The sequence below is a fragment of the Notechis scutatus genome, chromosome 3 (genome assembly GCF_049901735.1).
Source record: "Notechis scutatus isolate UNSWTSFEM ecotype Mainland chromosome 3, rNotScu1.2, whole genome shotgun sequence".
Classification (NCBI taxonomy): Eukaryota; Metazoa; Chordata; class Lepidosauria; order Squamata; family Elapidae; genus Notechis; species Notechis scutatus.
In genome coordinates this window covers 82785206-82805475 of record NC_142011.1, presented here as the reverse complement: position 1 = coordinate 82805475, position 20270 = coordinate 82785206, and the positions used below count along the sequence as shown (strand labels likewise).

General features: G+C 42.4%; 1 long non-coding RNA gene across 1 annotated transcript in view; it reads right to left on the bottom strand.

The window, feature by feature from the left end:
* The window catches only part of LOC148131263 (uncharacterized), a 47909-nt gene extending 27866 nt beyond the window's left edge, over positions 1-20043 (bottom strand). The window contains exon 1 of the long non-coding RNA XR_015748640.1: positions 19820-20043. This is a non-coding gene — a long non-coding RNA (uncharacterized LOC148131263). The remainder of the gene's footprint in view (positions 1-19819) is intronic.
* Positions 20044-20270: the final 227 nt, after the last annotated feature.

The window sequence follows — 20270 nt, the reverse complement described above, 5'->3', positions numbered from 1 at the left end:
ACTGTGTCTCTCCCATAGAAATGTGCACCATTGGATGGGCCCAACAAAAAGTTGCATATATGAATTAATTTCCAGTTTCTATTACTATATCTCTCATCACCTTAAACAACCTTAAATAATAAATCAAGTTCACACGTTCATGAAGGAAGCAGAAAATGTACAAGTGCATAGTTCAAGTCCTGTGAAATCAGGCTGCAGAAAGTTTGAATAAACCCACTTCAATCATAGCTTGAAAAATAATTCAAGAGACCAGCCATGTTTTTAAGGTAAGGAGCTGACTTTTAAAAAACATTATGGGTTTGTGCATGTGTGCATACATGCACGAACAATTTGCATTTAGCTGCGGGGTCCTTGGTGCTCTCTGAGCTTGGTTGTTTTTCTGCAGATGTTTCATTACTCTGAAGTAATGTTCAATAGTGCACTGAAGATGTTACCTCATTAGGTAATGAAAAATCTGCGAGAAAACAACCAAGCTTAGAGAGCATCAAGGGACCCTACAGTTCAACCCTGAGCTACTAATATTCTCTTCTATTGGTATCACATTCGGTTATTTAAACAGCCTGTTACACAATTATCTCAACAGTTTAGCAAATTCATTTGTTTTGTCAATGACAACACCAAAATTATTCCGTTTTCTAGCACTTCTTTTATCTTTCTTTTCACTTTCTACTCTCCTTCAAATTTTCACTTTTGCTAATGCTATAGAAAATGATTCTCACCGTCTCAAGCCTTCCATCCTTCTGAGGTCGGTAAAATGAGGAGCCAGATTGCTGGGGGCCAATGCTGTCTCTGTAAAACCACTTAGAGAGGGCTGTAAAACACTGTGAGGTGGTATATAAGTCTAATTGCTATTTGCTATTGAAAAGACATATTGACATGAATCAATCTAACGTTTGCTCTTTGCTTCTGTTAAAAGAAGTTGCTTGTGCTATTTTGCTAAGGATGGAAATCATTCGTTAGGAATTCATTCTTGTAAGAGAATTGTATCCTTTTCTATCTGGTTTCCCGCCTCTGCAATTTGCTTCAGAGCTAGACACATCCTTGGAGACAATTCCCAGGAACATCCTGCCCCATAGATAAGGGGGGGGTGGGGTGGGGGAGGCTGCCCAGGAGCACGAACACATAAGGACAAGGGATACTGTGTAAAATAACACAGTATGGACAGAGCACGGACAAAGAACGCTCCATGGATAAGGAAGGGGAAGGCATGGGCAAGACATTGCCCACATTAATAATGAATTTTTATCTCTGATTGGATAAACTGTTTCTATCAGCGTAAAATGTATATAATACTCTGAGCCACTCTCTCGGGGTGTGGCTATTCCTCACATGCATTTTGTCTGTATGTTTTGGACATAGGAGTCACCCAGACTTTTTGCTTTGGCCAAAGAATAAAAAAGCGGTTATTTTTGCAAGCCTCGTCTCGAGTCTCTCTTTGGCAACTCCGTGGCTTGGGGAAACTTCTGGGATCTTACACTATTTACATATATTCATTTTGCTGCTTACGCCAGATTAACAAAATATAAGAGAGTCACGGGCTTCCGGTTTTGCGCGCTTCGGTAGCGGCAGGAATTCGCGTCTCTGCGATCCCTACCGCTCACCGCCAAGGTGCCCCCGATCTAAATAGGTCTGGGGCTATGGCTGCCTTGTAGAGGCAGCCGAGAGAGAGGGGATCCGGACAGAGGTTTGGGGTAACGCAGACCCCCTTTCCAGCCGGAATAACCCCTTTTTCCTGAGGTGGTGGAGCGGCGGTCAGTAATGGCCGCCTCAAAGAAGCCTGCAGCCGGGTAAGATTTGTGCTGGAGGAAGAGGGAAGAGCTGTGGAAGTTGCTTCTGACTGGGATAAAGTTAAGAGAGAGTGCCCTGTAACCTCGAAGGCTGCTAAGGATACTTTGTTTCTAGAAAGAGATACAAGCGGCGAACATTTCAAAAGAGAAAGTTTTTTCTTTTTTTGCCTTTCACTCTCCTTCCTAACGTGACAGCAGTGGAACCATAAGAGAAATCCGGGAATCTGTTCTGGAGGTAAATGAATATTGAAGGAGCAAGGATTTCTGAATATTCAAAGGGAAAAAAAAAGAAGAAAAAGAATTTTTTCTGGCTGTGAGTGGGAAGGGAGAGGAAAAAAAATTGGAGCAACCTGAAAATAAGGAGAAGACTGCCTAAAACTTGAAAGAGTTAATTTTAAAGAGCTATTAAACAGCAATAAGACTTCCTAAAGATATATTTTAAAGAGAACTTTGTGATCAAACTTTATCCCAAAAAGAGAAAGTGGAAAAGAGAAAGTATTAAAAGAATCAGCTGATTGGACTGTTTGATGACTTTGGATTTTATGAGAATTATCTCAGACTAAAAGCACTCGGGTGGTTGTTTTGAAAAAAATTTCTCTGTACAATGGCATCAGTTGTGGATGAACTAGAACTTATACACCAAAAATATGAAAGAGAAAAGCAAGAAGGAAAGATGTCTTTGGCACTCTTTTTCAGTTTATAGAAATGGCGGTCTGTGCTTATGTAAAATCGTATGAGCAGGATAAAGAAGAAGCCATTTTTGAAGAACAAGTGACTTTCGTTGGGGAAGAAAAGAAGGAGGAGAAAAAGGAGAAGACTTTAAGACCTGGGAAAACAATCCAAAAAGAGAAGAATAAGGTGAAAAGGGGATATCGTGTTAGGAAACAACAGAAAGGGGAAAAACAGAATAAAAGGGAGGTGGAGAGACAAGGGGTAAAGAGGATAAGGAGAAGAAGAAGCAAGGGAGAAAGGAAGGGATGAGAAGCTTTAATGGTGGGGAGCAAGATGCAAAAAAAACAAAAGTTTTTAGAGATAATGGATAGATTTTATTGGAAAAGGGATTCTAGAAGGGTACATAAGATTGCATTTTTATATTTGTATTTAGAAATAATTATAGAAGGCTGGAAATAATATGCAATTTAAAATGTGATAAAATATTTAGTATAATTCAGTGAAATTTTTGTTAAGAGAGGGAGTACTTTAATGAAACAATGATTTAAGATCGGTGATGTGGGGGGGATAATTTTGGAAAGTATAAGAAGTGTTCCCATAAAGGTATGATAATTAATTGAAATGGGTAAAATGTCTAAAGATATAAATGATTGTTAATACCAATGATTAGGCCATGTTATACTAGTGAAACTATTCGTGAAATGAGAGGTTTGAAGAAGAAGAGGGGAACATGTAATGTAATAATGATTTATAATATGTGATGTGGGGGCGGAATTAATATGGCAAATAGGTGCTCCCATAGAAATATGTGACCTAATTGATAAGAAATGTGCTAGATGTTTAAGATATGAATGAATATTAATATTAATGAATAGATTTGTATTGGTTTTGATGATATTGTATAATGTCAGAATGTACCAGACAGAATCCCAACGTAAGTTATGTACTTTAAATCAAGTATTATAAATATAGGGGAAAGAGACATAGGCGTCATACTCCAATCAGTGTACAGGAGAAGGTTTTTCTTTTTTTTCTTTTAAGAAGAAAGATAAACGGATAGTTGGAAATAGAACAGACAAAGAATAATAAATATTATGATTTGAATTGAGAGGAGATAAATAAAATAAAATTGAGAAAATTTAAAAGAAAGGAGAAGCTATATAGAAAAATGAAAATGTAATAAGATATGGAATGGTATGTAAAATGAATATGAATTTGAATGTGTGTCTGTACCAAGAGTTTTGACCGGGATTAACCAACTTTCAGAAAAGAGATCTTTTATGTTTTTATGTCTTGTATTTTTGTATGTTTTGTATGTTTTTAAAAATTAATAAAAATTTGTTCAAAAATATATATATATATATAAGAGAGTCACTAGCATTGTAGCAGATTTGTAAGTTGCCATAATACTAATAATTTGATTTTACTTTTTAAGAAGTATTGTGTAAATCTTAGAGAAAACAGAATTTGGTAGAATTTGTAAGACCTTGTATTTATACTGTCATGTAGGCCTGTAGTCCTATCACCACTGTAAACATAAGCTTAATTCTGACTTCAATAAAATGCATCCAGCTTGCCTTCTGTTTTATAGTCTATCAGGTCAGATTAAAGTATTTTAGTTCTTCCTAGCATAAAATGTAGGTACCTTGTAAATATCCCAACGACTAAGTGAAGCCTGGAAGAAACAACAATCCCACATAAATTGCCCCTTTTACTTCAGAAATAAGCACCTTTAGACACCCGCTCATTCATTGATGTCAATGGTACTTATGGGCCTTCGGTTCATGATTACAAACTAGCAGCCTAAACCTGTGGGGTTCAACCCAAGAAGCAATATAAGGATTTTTTTAAAATAATTACTCAGAACTGGGGTGGTCTCATCCCCATCTCTTGAGTGAAGCAGACTTAAATTGTCACTAATGCCTTAGGCAGGGATCTCCAACCTTGGGCCCTTGAAGCCTGGCGGACTTCGACTCCCAGAATTCCCCAGCCAGCAAAGCTGGCTGGGGAATTCTGGGAGTCGAAGTCCGCCAGGCTTAAGGGCCCAAGGTTGAGATCCCTGCCTTAGAGCATCTTCTAGTACCTCCCAGTCATTGCTGAACTGATATAAAGTTTGTTCTCATTATATCCTCATTATATTATTTCAGCACAAGTAGGGTTGGATGACTCTGAAAGACACCCAAGGCTTTCCCTCACGTCCAACTTCTATCCACTAGTCCTTGAGCCAACAGAAAACTATGCAAGCATAAAATGTGTTGCTCCCACTGATTATCTCCATCCTGCCATAGGCTGTTCTTAATTATGTTATACAGATCATACTAAGGGCAGGGATTGATGGATTCACTGTTTTGTTTCCCTTCTCTTCCATCGAATATCCCCACCCAGTGGAAAAATATCCACTAATCTCCTCCTTCGTATGGAATGGGTCTGGGGGAAGAGGAGGAAGAGATGTATTTGACACATGGCCAGATTGGGAAGGTTAATCATCTGTCCAAATTGATTTTGGAAGTACATAAGAGTTTTGTGTGGACATCCTTATTTGCTTTATATCCTACCTTTCCTCCAGAAGTTCAGAAGCCTCCTCCATTTTGTTTTGACTTGACAGTTCTATGAATAGCAATAGCACTTAGACTTATATGCTGCTTCTCGGTGCTTTACAGCGCTCTCTAAGTGGTTTACAGAATCAGCATATTGACCCCATCAATCTGGGTCCTCATTTTACCGACCTTGGAAGGATAGAAGGCTGAGTCAACCTTGAGCCGGTGAGAATGAAACTGCTGGCAGTTGGCAGAATTAGCCCACAATACAGTATTATTCTAACCACTGCACCACCATGACTCTTAGGATGGCCGTGAAACAGCAACCAAGAGAACTCACTCTCTCTTTGCACTAAATGTTGCAGTCTCCACTACTGCCATCATTAGTCAGCAGCTCCTTAGATCTAAGCCAGTAATAAGAATAATGATAAAAGAATAAAAAGGACATTAGAAGAATATCTGAAGGATAGTGAAAATGATGCACTGGAACTTGGTTGCACTGAACTATCATATTGGGAAGGTTTACTGAGTACTGGTGAGACCAAACAGGTCTACAAGAAAGACTGAGTGAAGAATAGAAAAGAGGCATGGAAGTTAAAGTATCGCATGGCCAGTATGCAAAAACACTAGCAAGCAAAGCAGATAAAACAATAAGACCTGGTAATGAGCAGGAAAGTTGAAGAAAGAGACAGAGGGGCTAATTCTGATTGCACAATACCAAGAACAAATGCATAGAAAGCCAGAACTGGGAGGACAGCAACAGGCAGAAAAGGCTGCCTCTGTGAAGAAGCTGACAAAACAGTGGATTACCTAGCTAGCTGTTACAAGAAGATCACAGAAACTGACTATAAACAATGGCATGATAAAGTAACAACAATGGTGCATTGGAATATCTGCAAGAAATGCCATTTGCCTGCAAGCAGAAACTGGTGGGATCGTAAATAGACAAAAGTAATAGAAAGTAAAGCAAAAGTGCTCTGGGACTTTAGAATTCAGTCAAACGCTTGCCAGATAGACAATGTCTGGACAGTGGATGTTGCAGGACCTGGAGATAGCAGAAAAGAAGAGGAATCAGTAGAGAAAATCACAAAATACAAAGGCCTGCAAGTAGAAGTAGTATGACTGTGGGAAAAGAAAGCAAAGATAGTACCAACAGTAATAGGTGCCTTGGGTACAATTCAAAAACATCTGGAGCACTACTTGAATACCATCAGCATGGACAAAGTCACCTCCTCTGACAATACTTCTAGCACTATCAAACAACATCTGCCTATTTCAGGTCCTTGTGAAGAACTTGGCAGGTGAATAAAAATGCCAAATCCAACCTAAACATTTGGCTGACTGTGCAATCAAGCAACATAATGATACAAACAGACAAGCATCTGCCACACAAACCCCTGCTGAAACAACTGTTGATAACAAAAAGTCTAGATACTTGACATTGCAATGCCTGGAGACAGCAGAATAGAAGACAAAGAATTGAAGGAAATCACAACATATAAAGACCTACAAACAAAAGTAGAACAACTGTGGCAACAAAAGTGAAGACAGTACCAATAGGTCCCTTGGGGGCAGTTCCAAAACATCTGGAGCACCATTTGAACACTATCAGCACTGATATAACCAAGTTTTACCCAGCCTCATTCAGGAGGCCAGTGAATGGTTCAGCCTAACATTTCACTGTGTGGAAAGTTAAGATACGTCAATTCTACAACCACACGACTTCTCAATCACTAATTATAGCAGGCGACTGGAAGAAGACAGGAGTTGTTTGTCCCATCTGAAACTTGCCAATAAGTCAGATCCTGGCCCGTTCATCCTCACCCATTAGGAAAACACAGTTTCCCTAAAAACAAGACCTATTCAAAAAATAAGCCCTAGCTTGATTTTTACACATGCTCAATATAAGCCCTAGGGTGCCACGTGCATCAATCTGGAGCTCATTTCTTGGCTGCAGAAGCCTTTCCTGAAGGCCTCTGACAGTGAAATGGAGGCCAGGGGCGACACGAGCAAGTGGCGGAAAGTGGCCATAGAAGAAGTGGGCTGGCAAGATGAGGCAGGTGTCGGGATGTGGGAGGCCTGGCCGCAACTGTCCTAAGGTAAGTGGGTGTGGGGTATGTGGAGCAGCTCCCCCCTCCCCCCACCCCCACCTTAGCTTGATTTTTACCCATATGCCACGCCCCATCTTGTGCAATGGAGTAGGTGGGGTCTTACCTAGGGCTTATTTTTGGAATAGGTCTTATTTTTAGGGAAACTGTGTTTTCCTAATGGGTGAGGATGAACAGGCCAGGATCTGTCTTACCCCCCGGGTCTTTGTTTCACCATCAGAGGCCTTTCCTCTGATGGCGAAATGGAGGCTGGGGGCATTGTGCACATCAATCTGGAGCTCGTTTCTCGGCAAAACAGAGACCAGCGGGGAGGAGCCTCACACGAGCAACGGCAAGTAGCCACAAAAGTAGGCCAGCAGCAGCCACACAGGCTCCTGCTGGGCAGGGTTATTAATGCCGCTGTCATGAGGTGAGACAGCAGAGGATATCCCCTGAAAATAAGACCTAATGCCTCTTTTGGAGGCAAAAAATAAGTCTTATTTTTGTGGAAACACGGTAGCAAAGCACATTGGATGATTATGAAAATAATTGTCACTACTTCCAGAAAACCCATTTAGCTGGCCTCAACTGTGAGCTGGAACGAGGAAAAAAAATGCTGTATCATGCATGCATGTCCTTAAAGAATGGGTAGCAAACCATCTCCCAGCTGAAATCAAGGGGACATATGGATGTGCCCTTTGAATTACTTGGCATGAGGGTAGCAGGACCTGCTTATTGAGACTTACTTCGAAGTCTCTGGCAGAAACCGCAGGATGGTAGAGGAAGCAATTAGTGCAGAATTTTAATGATAGCAATAGCACTTAAGACTTATATACCACTCCACAGTGCTTTACAGCACTCTCTGAGCTATTACCACAATTTAATCATGCCAGAGTAATAAAATAAACCTTGTTTTACTTGTTTAGCAGCCACTATTCTGACCAGCAACTAGTTGTTAAGTGATTGCTAAGTGAAACGGTGACTGGCCTTACCATCTTACTTCAGCTTTTCTTTGCTTTACAGAGCTGTGAAGGTAATAAATGCAGGTATTGATTATAAAGTTAGTTTTTCATTACTATCGTACAATCAGCTATCATTAAACAAGGACTATTGCTAAGTGATGATATAATTACATGAAAAACTGGGCAGCAGTCTTGCAAATCTCCAGTAGACAGTGTGAAGTTATGGTAACATAACTTTTCAGTCACATTGTGGAAAGATTAATTACAGGTTTCAACCTTTTGTTTAGTGACTGTTGAAAGTTACAGTTTTCACACTATTTTAGCAGCCTCATGGTCACATGATCAAATTTCGGGCTCTTGACAAATGACAAGTATTTATGATAGTTACATTTGCAATCTTCCCAGCTGGCTTCCGATAAGCCAGATTCACTTAACAATGAATATAATTCACTTAATAACTGCAGTGATTCATTTAACAACTGTGGCAAAAAAAGTTGTAAAATTGAGCACTACTCACTAAACAAGTATCTTGATTAGCAATGGAAATGCCAGGGTCCATTATAGTTGTAAATCAAGGACTACCTATAATCTTGTTCAATCCAGCTCCCCTATTCTCTGTACGTCTACTTTTCTCCCTTCAGTTGTTTTCACCCTGCCCATAGGAAGCCATTTCCTCCATACAATTTAGGCGAGGTCTGGCTTGAAGCCATATCATCCCCTTCAAAGATTACTCAATAACAACTAGTTTGGTCTAGTGATTAAGGCCCCAGGCTATAGATTGGGACCAGTGAGTTCTAGTTCTTTCTCAGCCATGAAAACCAACTGGGTGACTTTGGGCCAGTCACACACTCTGAGTCCAACCCACCTCACAGAGTTGTTTTTGTGGGGAAAACTGGAGGAAGAAAATGTGTTCAGGTGTGTTTGTGGCCTTTAGTTATTTGTGAAAATAATAAAGGTGGGATACAAATAAATAAATAAATAAATAAAACTCTTTGGTATTATTTACAGGAACCATGGAGCAGTGGTTAGAATGCAGTATTGCAGGCTAACTCTGCCCACCGCCTGGAGATCGATCTCAATGGGGCTCAAGGTTGACTCAGCCTTCTATCCTTCCCAGGTCAGTAAAATGAGGACTCAGATTTCTTGGAGGCAATATGCTGACTCTGTAAACAGCTTAGAGAGTACTGTAAAAAACTATGAAGCGGTATATAAGTCTGTGCTGTCCAGCCAGTGTATGGGAATTGGATAGTTAGCAATCTGCTGTTCAGTTAGTATTACTGTCTACTGCTTATCTTAGTTTATAGTTAATTCCTTTTTTTTTCTCCTCTTAATAGTGGAATTTACAATTCCAGGCGGGGAGTATGCTGTCCAGCCTGTGTGTGGGAATTGGATAGTTAGTTAGCAATTGTGAGCTGTCCCCTTAAGGGACATCATGGTAAATGTAGTCAAGGTATCCCGGGAAATGTAGTCCATGTCACATGACCACATCTGTAATCCTGATTGGTCACTAAATTGACCCTTGATGGGTTGGGGGACGTTTCTTCACTCTTGCCTGAACTCACGGACTCGTGGTAGCTGCTCTACCTCTACCGCTACGAGATGGGAGGAAAGGGATAAGGAGATAACCATCTTTTTACCTACAAGACAGATATGCAAAGGATTGGACATTAAGAAGAACTTCATCACAAATGTGAGTTATGAGGCTACCTGACGAACCAATAATAAAGACTTTGTATGAATGTTTTGTTGAGTTTATCTATCTGCATCTGTACAGAAGACAAAATCTACCACTCTACAGAATACAGAACAAAGTCTAAGTGCTACTGCTGTTGTTATTAAAGGGCTTTACCCAGAACTGAAATGCCAAGGCAGCACAGCAGATGAAAGAATTAGAATTCTCAATTGGCCAAGTGTGATTAGACAAACAAGGAATTTGTCTCTGGTGCATAAGTTCTCAGTGTACATACAACAAAGTGGGCGAAGACAAGGCCAAGGCAAATGGCAGGGTTCAAGGCCCATCTAGCCAGAGGGAAGGGAAGATGAGGCATCAATAACCCTCAACGTTGGGATCTGGAGTGCCACACCCCGCGGATCTGCACTCCTCATCCACCCGCTTATAGCACCTATTTGTCTTCTTTTATTCACAAGCTGCAATGCCAAAGAAGACCATTACTTCCCACCTCAGAGGGTTGACATCCAAGGGACAGACCCTGCAATCTTTTCTAGAAGGATTCTGTTAACAGCTTCATTCCCTATCCTATGGCATATGCCACCCGCCTGGTAAACTTGCAAGATTCATTTTTTTCTCACCATATACATGTATACACCCGAACTAGATTGTGTTATTTCTCCATAGACTCTATGTGGACATATGCATCATTTTCTATTTATTTATTTACTTTGTCATGTTTAATGTTGTGCACATTGGGGTGGTGACCCTATGAGAGCGTTATGCAACCAAATTTCATTTTACTTTACTTTGTCATTGCATCTCGTACAACGAAATCAAACACCATCTTCAGTGCACATCATGATTATGACCATGAAAATAAACACAAACAGACATCCTTCACACATTGAACCGGAAACCGTCGATACCAGACCAACACTGCACTATACAGAATTCAAAAGAGCTACTGCCCTGGGATAGAAGCTGTTTTTCAGCCTATTTGTCCTTGTTTTTATTATTCTGTACTGTCTGCCAAATGGTAATAGTTCAAAAAATGGGTTCCCGGGATGAGGTGGATCTGAGAATGTTTTGAGCTTTCTTAAGGCAGCAGGAGCCATAAAGCTCTTCCAAAGAGGGGAGAGGGCAACCAATGATCTTCTGGGCAATGACGTTAAGCCCCCTGGAGTGCTTTCCTATCTGCCACTGTGCAATTGGCAAACCATACAGAGGTACAGTAAGTTAAACTACTCTATAGGGTGCAGTGGTAGAAGGTCACCAACAGTTTTTCATTCAGTTGTTGTTTTCTGAGAAGTCTCAGGTGGTATAACCTCTGCTGGGCCCTTTTCACCAGGGCTGCAATGTGGGCACCCCAAGTCAGGTCCTCTTTTATGGTAACACCCAGAAACTTAAAACTGGCCACTTGCTCCACCTATTAGTGGACATTCGAAGTGACAATAAATTTATTCTATCTATTCTTTTTTTTTTTTTAAGTTTTAGCGTCCCCCGAAGTTGCCAATCCTCACTGTAGGAAAGGTAGACATCCCCTTCCTTTGTGTGTGGGGTGTGTGTGTGTGTGTGTGTGTGTGTGTGCACAGAAGAAAGGTTTTTAAATGTTGTGTTTGACCCCACAGGCGTGGGGCGTGGGGGAAGGGGAAAATCTCTTCCCGGGTCCCCCCACTCACCCTCTCCGCCCAGCCTCCCTCAACCGAAGGGGCGGTGCTAATTAAAACCGCGCCGCGCGCCGAGCCGGGAACTGTGGGGCGGTGATGGCGGTTGGGGGGGGGGGGAAAGGGGGCTGCTTTCATGGTATTTTAAATTGACAAGCGAACAATGATTTCCGTATCGGTATCTGTCAAAGGCGCGAGGAAATCCTCCACTGATAAGGCCCAACGCTTCCAATTAAGAGGGCCAGCGGAGCTTCAGCCAATAATGATTCCTGGGGAGGGCGAGGGCGCGCTGGAAGGTGCTCTCTCTCCCCCACACACACACACCCACCTCCCACATACACATATACACTGATTGCAAATTACTGACAAAGAGCCCCGCTGTATTGGATGAGGGGAAGAACGGGCCGGCTTTCCGGAGGCCCGCCAGGAAAAGCTCGTAATGAGGCCGCTCGCTCGCTCGCTGGCTGATGTCGCCGCCGCCGCCGCCTTCTCCCCTTTTTCTTCTCCTCCTCTTCGACTTCTCTTTTTCTTCTTCCTTTTTTCTTCTCCTCCTTCTCTTCACCTTTCTTTCTCTCCTTGCCTGGAGCCCCTCCCTCCCTCCCGCAGTCCTCTCGCAGTCCTCTCGCCTCCCACCGGCTTGAAGCGTATTAAAGACACTTCCTTCGCCAATCTGATACATGAAGGGCCAACTAATTTGATGTCAAACTCCGGCGCGGGTCTCATCAATATGAGCGGCGAGACGAGGCGAGGCCTTATTTGGGCGGCAGGCGCGCTCCCACTCCTTCGCTCTCGGGCACGCGCCCCCGCGACCCTCTCTCCCGGGGCCCGGGAACGGACCCCGACCTCCCGCCCCTCTGGCTCCTTCTCCTCCCTTCTTTTTTTTTTTTTCCTGGCTAGAAAACTCCAAGAGGCGGGAAGAAGGAAGGACGTTTAAGCCGTTTACCTGATACTGTACAGGCCAGGGTAGCCAAGGCCGCTCCACCTGCCTGCCGCGGTTGATTGCACCGTTACCCCGAATGAACCCCGCAGTGTTTTAAGGGTGGGGAAGGGTTGAGGACTTCGCGCCCGGACCTGGGAGGAAGAGGAGGAAGAGCCGGGCTCACCTTGGAGCAGGCTGATGAGTTTTGGCTTTGAGGGTTACGGATGTAGGCTCCCCTCCTTCCCGAGAATTATTGAACTTTTACCCTGTAAACGTGCCTAGGAAAGTTAAATTGGCGTCCCCCCGTCCCCCCCCCATGTTTGGTTTTATGTTTCTTCTCACTGGGATTTGTGGGTCAAAGGAGTGAGTCCCTCTGCTTGCCTGCCTTTGCAGTTAATTAATCCGAAATTATAAGTTGACACAATGGTGGGGAACAGGAGTGGTCCACTTTCCCCAGAGTTTCACTTCCTCTAAGTTAAAGAGTGATTCCCCCTCCCCCTCATTTTAAGTTTAGCATGTTATGAACCCAGGCTTAACCTGTGGCAAACAGTCTGCGGTTTAAAGAAACAGTGGTGGGATGCTTTACAGTGTCTTTTTCTGAAAGGCCTGAAATCCAGCTTGGTTGTGGAGAGTATGCCAGTATATCAAACTGCTGGAGAGTTGGAAGCATTTGTTTATTTTTCAAAATCAATACTCCTTAACATAACTGTAAAGAATTAATGACAGCAAAGACGGCAGAAAAACATTTGCAATAATTTTTTCCTAATTGCCAGACTGCCATATTTTTTTTTTCAGATTAATGTCTAGTTTTTAATAAACCCATGGAGATTAGAGAGCTAAAACTTCCATCCATTCATAGTTTTGGGAGAGGGTGGCAGGAAAGGAGAAGGAGGCCAGTCAAAATAGGGATATTAAATAAGCTGGGAGTATTCAGAACACTCTCATGAAATTACTATATACAATAATCAGATTATGTCTAGTGAAATCTACTCCTAAATCTCTGGCTTTAAAATTGCAAATTCATCTTTATTTATTTTATGGAACCAAATTAAGACAATGTTTGACTACCTCTTTTAAATCAAGGGACATTAATTTTGGCTGGAGTGAATCAGATTATCTGTCTGTCCCACCTTTCATCTCTTGATTTCTGAATCTATTTGCAGCCTTCTGTGACTTAGTATTAACAAGAGTTGTTGGTTTTTAATTATTACATTAGTTGAAAGGTGATGCTTAGACAAGAGTCTGGAGGACCTTACATTGAGGAACATATCTGCTTTTGAATGTACTGCACCTCATCAGCACCTCAACATTTCTGAAGTCTCTTTAGGGTAACCTAGAATTTGTCAATGAGTGATGGAAGCCCTCCATTGAAAGGGAAGCATGGGGTTAAAGGGCTAGGGTGGGATGGGGAGAACTAGCCACAAATCCTAAAATACGAAAGACAAGTTCATATACTCTAAGCCAAATCATAAACCTGTTGTGCAAATTCAGCCAGTGAAACCCGTTGATGGTTCAGCTTAGTCTGTGAGCTCTGAAAATGGAGCTGAATAAGCATAAGCCCAGTTAACCATGGACCATCCTGACAAACAAAACATTCTGAGGGGCCCTAGCCTTGTCTCGGCCAAAGCTGCCTCATAGGGTTGTTGTGAATGGAAAAGGAAGACGAGTAAAACGCTTTGAATTCCTTGCAAGGAGAAGCAGGCAAAAAAAAAAAAAAAGTAGGAAAAGTATTTCTCAGACATGGTTCTTTCTTCTCTCTTCCCCTCTTGGAACCTTAAGGGATGCTGAAGTCACCTGCCTTTGCCTTGATAAGGGAGGGCCTCCTTTCTAGCTCTGGGATCCAAGCTACCCCTTGCCCACCCTGACCTGGGCTACATCCCAGGGTGTGCTTTTCACCCTCCTGCCCCTTCTTCCTTGCCTGCTTGGCTGCCTGACGCAACCCTTCCTTCCCTCTTTCATTTCAAAAGGACAAAAGTCTTGGTTTGCCCTGGAGTGGCTGCCAGGGGCAATGCTAGCCTCAGCTGTTCCATCAAAGCCAAGGGACTAACAGCACCTGACTGCGCTTAGCTTCCTTTCCCTGCGATGGTCATATCACATCAAGTGGGGCACATGTGATATTACAGCCATAACTTTAAGCATTTTGTTGCTATCTGCCGCTTGGAAGCTTCATGGCCGACTGGGGAGGAGATAGGCAAGTGTGGAGGAAGGGTGGGGAGAGAAAGAGGGAGGGGGAAGACTATATAGAGAGATATATATATAGATATACATGCACGCACATTGGCGGACCTTCGCCCACTGATGTCGGATAATGGGGCTATTATTGTTCTCCTTGATATGGCCAGTTTTAGAGGAAAGGAAGGAAGGAAGTCTCTTCCTCTTTTTCTCCTGCTCTTCTCCTCCCGCCCCCAGCTCCCTCCATTTGAATTTCCAGATAACAGGCTTTGACTTCTGGCTGCACGTTTATGAGTCTTTTCATGTTATCAACTTAGCTCATAGCGTGGAACTAAAGAACACAGACTGCAAGTGACAGGCCGGCCAGTCAGCAAGGCAGGGCTGTCAGTATCTCTCATCCACTAATGATTTCCCTTTAGTCTATTTTCTGTCTCATTGGCCGTTTCCTTCAAAAACAAAATTGCTCATTTAAATTCTCCTGCCTGGGGCATTTTGGTCTTCAAATATTGTTGGAAAGTGAAAGGATTAGGCAAAATATGCTTTTTTAAAATGTTAATATATTTTCTGGTTCACTTTCTCCTCTGAGGCCAATTAGGAAATTTCTGCTGGCTGCATTAATGTCAAACTGACAACCTCGGCTATAATTACACCGCGCTTGAAACCTAACTTTCACTTGTGGGGGAGAGATGGCTACGTCTGGCAGTGACATTGAATTCACTCTGCCAGCTTTTGATCATTTAATCATTGCTCGCTTTCTTTTTTCCTCTTTGCTAGCTTATTATTTCACCTTTTATTCTGGCGCTTGCAAAATGCAATGTTGTCTTTCATGATTCACAGTTGCATTTTGCAAGGCTCATTAGTGCCATTGTTTCTTCAATTTGCTGTGCATGGGAACGGATGGTTCCTTCAAGAGCAGCAACCAGATGGAAGTTGTTTACCTACTCCATTTGCCACATACCATTGTATTTATTTGACTTTAAAAATACAGCCAGGCTTTGCGCAGCAATGTGTGTGCTCTTGCTCACCTTTTCTTTTTTTGCAGGAGGACAGGAGATGTAGATGTAAAAGAAGACAACAAAACACAACAGTTGTAGCTTTTGTCTTGCCCAGTGTGTGACTGTCTGGGATGCCCTGTTGGGTCCTAAAGGCTCTCTTGGCTGTGTTTATATCCAAATATAGCTGAGCTGTTGTTATTGGGTGCTACTCCGGTGGTCTCTTCCTCCTCCTCCTCCTCCTTCCTCTATCAACTACATGATTTCCCAGCTGTGCTAGTTAGCATGCACTTGGCATGTTCAGACACTCTTCCCCATTCCTGTTCTAGAATATGGGAGGTAGAGAAATCCAGGTTCATCCTCAGATTAAAAGCGCGGAGGTGGTAGCAGAAATCCAGAGGATTGGCTCCAATTGGAGACATTATCTTGGCTCAGATGCTCGGCCTTGTCAGCTAAAGGAAGTGCCTATCCAACCCAGAACCATCTCCTTGTACCCACTAATTGATTAGGATCACCACCATCCCATTTATCTCAGGGAATCTTGGGCACATTGGGTATGTATCCAAAATTAGGAGCCCGGCTTTGCTTCAGGCATAGAAATAGCAAGATCCTTTTCACAAGGAAGATTGATCCCTGACTAAATAGAAGTACTTTCATGTTTTGACACCTTTATAATCCTGCCTGAAAACCAGTTTCAATCTTCACTGAAAAGGGGCCCTGTTCCCTGGATTGGGTTAAGAAGGTTATAACTGAATTTCACTTGAATTGCACAACTAGGAGTGGTGATCCAATTGAAGACAACTGGCTGAAAAAGTGCCGTAGAAATGAATCTTATTCTCATCAAGAAAAGTCCTGACCTCTACTTAATCAAAGGGTATGACTTAGATCAAGACTTAGGGATTTATTTGTATTTATTCATTCATTAGATTTATATTCCAGCTTTCTACTCATATGAATACCAAAGAAGGCTAACAATAATTCTTACTTTAATACTTGTTTGGATAAGCTTTTCCAACTTAATCCCTTTTTAGTAATTTGGACCACAAGGTTCATTAGCATTCTAGTGTATGGGTGTGAAGTCATGGTCCATAACATCTGGAAGTTGCAAATTTGGGGAGCATGATTGTCCTGAAGCCCTGGGTTGGTAATTATGATGAATGAACCAGGACCTCACTCCTTCCCTGGATCGGGACCATAGCTGGGGCATTAATGTCAAAATTATTTTCCTCCATTTGATCCTGTAGGAGAAAAGGAATGGCGGTTTTCCCAAAGAAAGTCCGAATCTTCCCATTCCAACTCAGCTATGAACAATGAGAAGGACTAAATGGAGGGGATGACTAAAGATTAATTTTTGGCCAGTAAAATAGCTGGAAAAGCAGAGGAAACATTTCATTCATAAGTTAAATCTAGAACCTGAATTCTTCATCTGAAAGGAATAAAATAGCAATCATTATTGATGGTGGAAGAAACATGGCATGGGAGAAACATTTCCCAAGTAATCATCAGTGCCTGTTGGAGAAAAGACATTGGTACTTGAGGGAGCTGGGTGGGAGGGATTTCAGTCCTAAAATTGGATGTGGGCACTTTCTTTGATGCTGTCCATGCAAACTGAAAGACAAAAAAGCTGAAGTGTTTTAGCCACTTGTGGTCAGATGGACCAAAGTGAAAACCAGACAGTTGCATAGGAGAAGTCAACATTCTTCAGACAAAGACAGTATCTTTTTATTTCAAAGCCCTTACCTGTGGAAGCTACAGACACCAAGATGAGCTTCTCAACCCTTGGTTGGTGTGCTTCTCTGATCAAAAGACTAGCCTTGATGCTTTTTAAAAGTAGCCCCTCACTATCCCAGACCAACAGATCCAAAAAAAGTGGTACCAGGAAGCTTCTCCTTTCAAGAAACCTCTTCGTTGGAGAATATTGAACTTTTAACTTAACCTGTTCATGATAGCAGGGTTTTATGCTAAAGATTTGCTTGGGTTGTGTTGAACCCTTTAAAATAGGCACAGACCTGATCACTAACTAAAGCACATATTTAATATTTTGAAGGGGCCAAGGCAATAAGGTAGGTAAAGCATATGTAGGAAAAGATAACGTTTAGGGCAGAGGTCTCCAACCTTGGCAACTTTAAGACTAGTGGACTTCAACTCCCAGAATTCTCCAGCCAGCATAGCTGGCTGGAGAATTCTGGGAGTTGAAGTCCACAAGTCTTAAAGCTGCCAAGGTTGGAGACCTCTGGTTTAGGGGACTGTGGGGTGCAGTATTAGATTTTTAAATGGGATATGCCTATTTTAGGGTTTACAGTTTTTGTCCATTTCCACATCTTACATCCTTATGACAGGAAAGTCTGCCATAGCTTTTCAGCATTCATTGTCAGAAGAATCTCCGAGTCACAGACTGCCAATTTCTGGCTTAAAAGAAGTACTAGAAATGTTTCTCTTTTATCAATGGTAGGAGTAATAAGCAGGTATAAGCCACTTTTGAGTATTATCTGATTATTTTCCAAATGGACTGTCATTCAGGGGATCAGAATGCTAAAAATGTAATTCCAAAATTAATTCCTTGTTAAAAGAAATCCCACTGAGAATAATGTCAGAAATACCTGCCTGAGAATTAAAGGTCTCCTTAGGAGTTATTGTAAGCCAATGTCAGCATTTCTTTCTTTGTTTTTGTAGAGCTTATCACATATAACTTGTTTCAAGCCCACCTGTGCTGGTTGATTGGGTTTTTCAACAGTTGTCTTCTTGTAACCCTTTTTCATTCCAAAGCCACCAGATGTGTTGGACTTAAATTCCATTTCTCCAGTCCTGGAAAAGCCCAACTTGGAGAAGGCTGAGTTAATCCTCCTCCTTGCTTAGATGAGACATAGCTTGTTTGTTTATATTGCATTTATATAATTTTATAACTGCCTTCTCATACAAGTGACTCAATTAAAAAATAAATGCCACAAGCATCACACCCCTGGTATCCGAATTAACTATTAAACACCCAAACTAGCTAAAGTCATCTCCACTACAGCCAAGTGCTGTTTCTTACTAGCTCTGATTTTTTTGAAGGCTCACCTAACTTGTTTTTTTCCCTAGAGGCCAAAAGACGGATGCCACATTTAGGATGAAAGAGATGGGTTAGAATGAAACATCCCTGGTTGCTACTATTCCTTTCCTTCAATAATGGATGCTTCAGGTCAGAGGGGCAACTCAAAGACAAGGTCACACTGTTTCCTCCTAATAGCAACCTGTGCAAGTCCACCTCATCCATCTTAGTTTAGAATGTCTGTATCTCAAATCCTGGAAGTTAATGACTATTCCAGGGTTGTTGGCTAGACTGGAAGAACTAGAACTTTCCTGGAAGAAAGCAAATGACTTTGGTGCTGTCATCCAGATATATAAGTGGGCCTGTCCAAGAAGTTGTCAAAAGTCAAGTGAGTCTGGAAGGAAACTATTTTTCCTGTAAATGCTTGATGGAATCAATGATACTTTACTGAACTGTCTAGTTTTTTAAAAGTAAAACGAGAAAAGGGTGATGTGGAGAGAGGAAAATGGAAGCTGCTGCCATTGAATCCAACTTTTCATCCAACCATCTACTGAAGATGCTACAGATTGAGCCCAAACTGCTCTTGAAATATGCTGTCTTTGAAGCTTGCTCTTGCATAGATTTGTGATGTACAATATGACCGTGGTGCAGAGTGCTCCTGAGAGCCCTCACCCTGAGCAACTGGCTCTTCAGAAATGAGGCTTTGTTCCGGACATCAAGTAGTTTTAGAAAAGAATGACTAGGCCTGAGTCCCTTAAAAGGCTGGCGTTGAGTGCACAGTGATCTAATCGATCCAGGATCTATTTTACACCCCTGCACTAAATCAACCCACCAGGCTTCTTGGTTTTTCTGAACTTCCCAACTTCCATCTCTGCCTCATGCTTAAGCCAGAGTCCATCCAAGTCACATCCAGCCCAAGATTCCTGCAAGAACGGAAGAATCTTTTCTCTTGGTCTAAAAGGCAGAAGTTCTTAGGGGGTTCTCCTGAGCCCAGGATGAAAGCTGAGGGCTGAGCCTTCCTTCCCCTGAGCAAAAGCAGGAGGTGGGGAACATTCTGGAAAAGAAGGTCCCCCTCCATGAGTGAAAGTGTTTGAGCGTTCCACGCTCCCTTCCCCACCCCGCCAAGGAAAGAGAAAGCTGGAGAAAGTGAGGGGGGAAACCTCCTTCCTAAGACGGGTGCAACGCTCCCTGCCACCACCACCTTCCTTCCTTCCTTCCTTCCTTCCTTCCCTCCCTCCTTCCTCCCTCCCTTACCTCCATCCCTCCCTCCCTCAGTCCCTTCCTTCCTTCCCTCCCTCCCTCCCTCCAATGATATTTACTTAACTATAGCTGACAGCGTTTAAGAAGGCGACTCCCGTCCGCTGTAGGACCGGATCTCTTCTTCTTTCGCCTGTCAGTTTCGAAGGCAATCGTTGTAATAACCGCGGGATCACTTGAAATGTGGTTAAAGCTACGGTGGACAAAATCAATCTGCCATGTGCTGGCTCGGGAGGAAATCACTTGCAGAATTTGACAATACCCTTCAGCAATCCTTAATCGCATCTCCAGTTTTTCTTTGCCCATTTCCCGTTCTTTTTTTTTCCCCTTTCTTTTTCTTCCTCCTCTCATCCTCCCTCCCCCCTCGCTGCCCCCGCATACGCATCCTTCTTTCCTTCGATATAAATATATACATATACATTCCTTTTCCCTGGTTATCTTTTCGCCTGGACTTCAGGTAATCTGAAATGGCATTGACCCTCCTCATCCTTCCGATTACCTTTCTGAAGCATGAACTT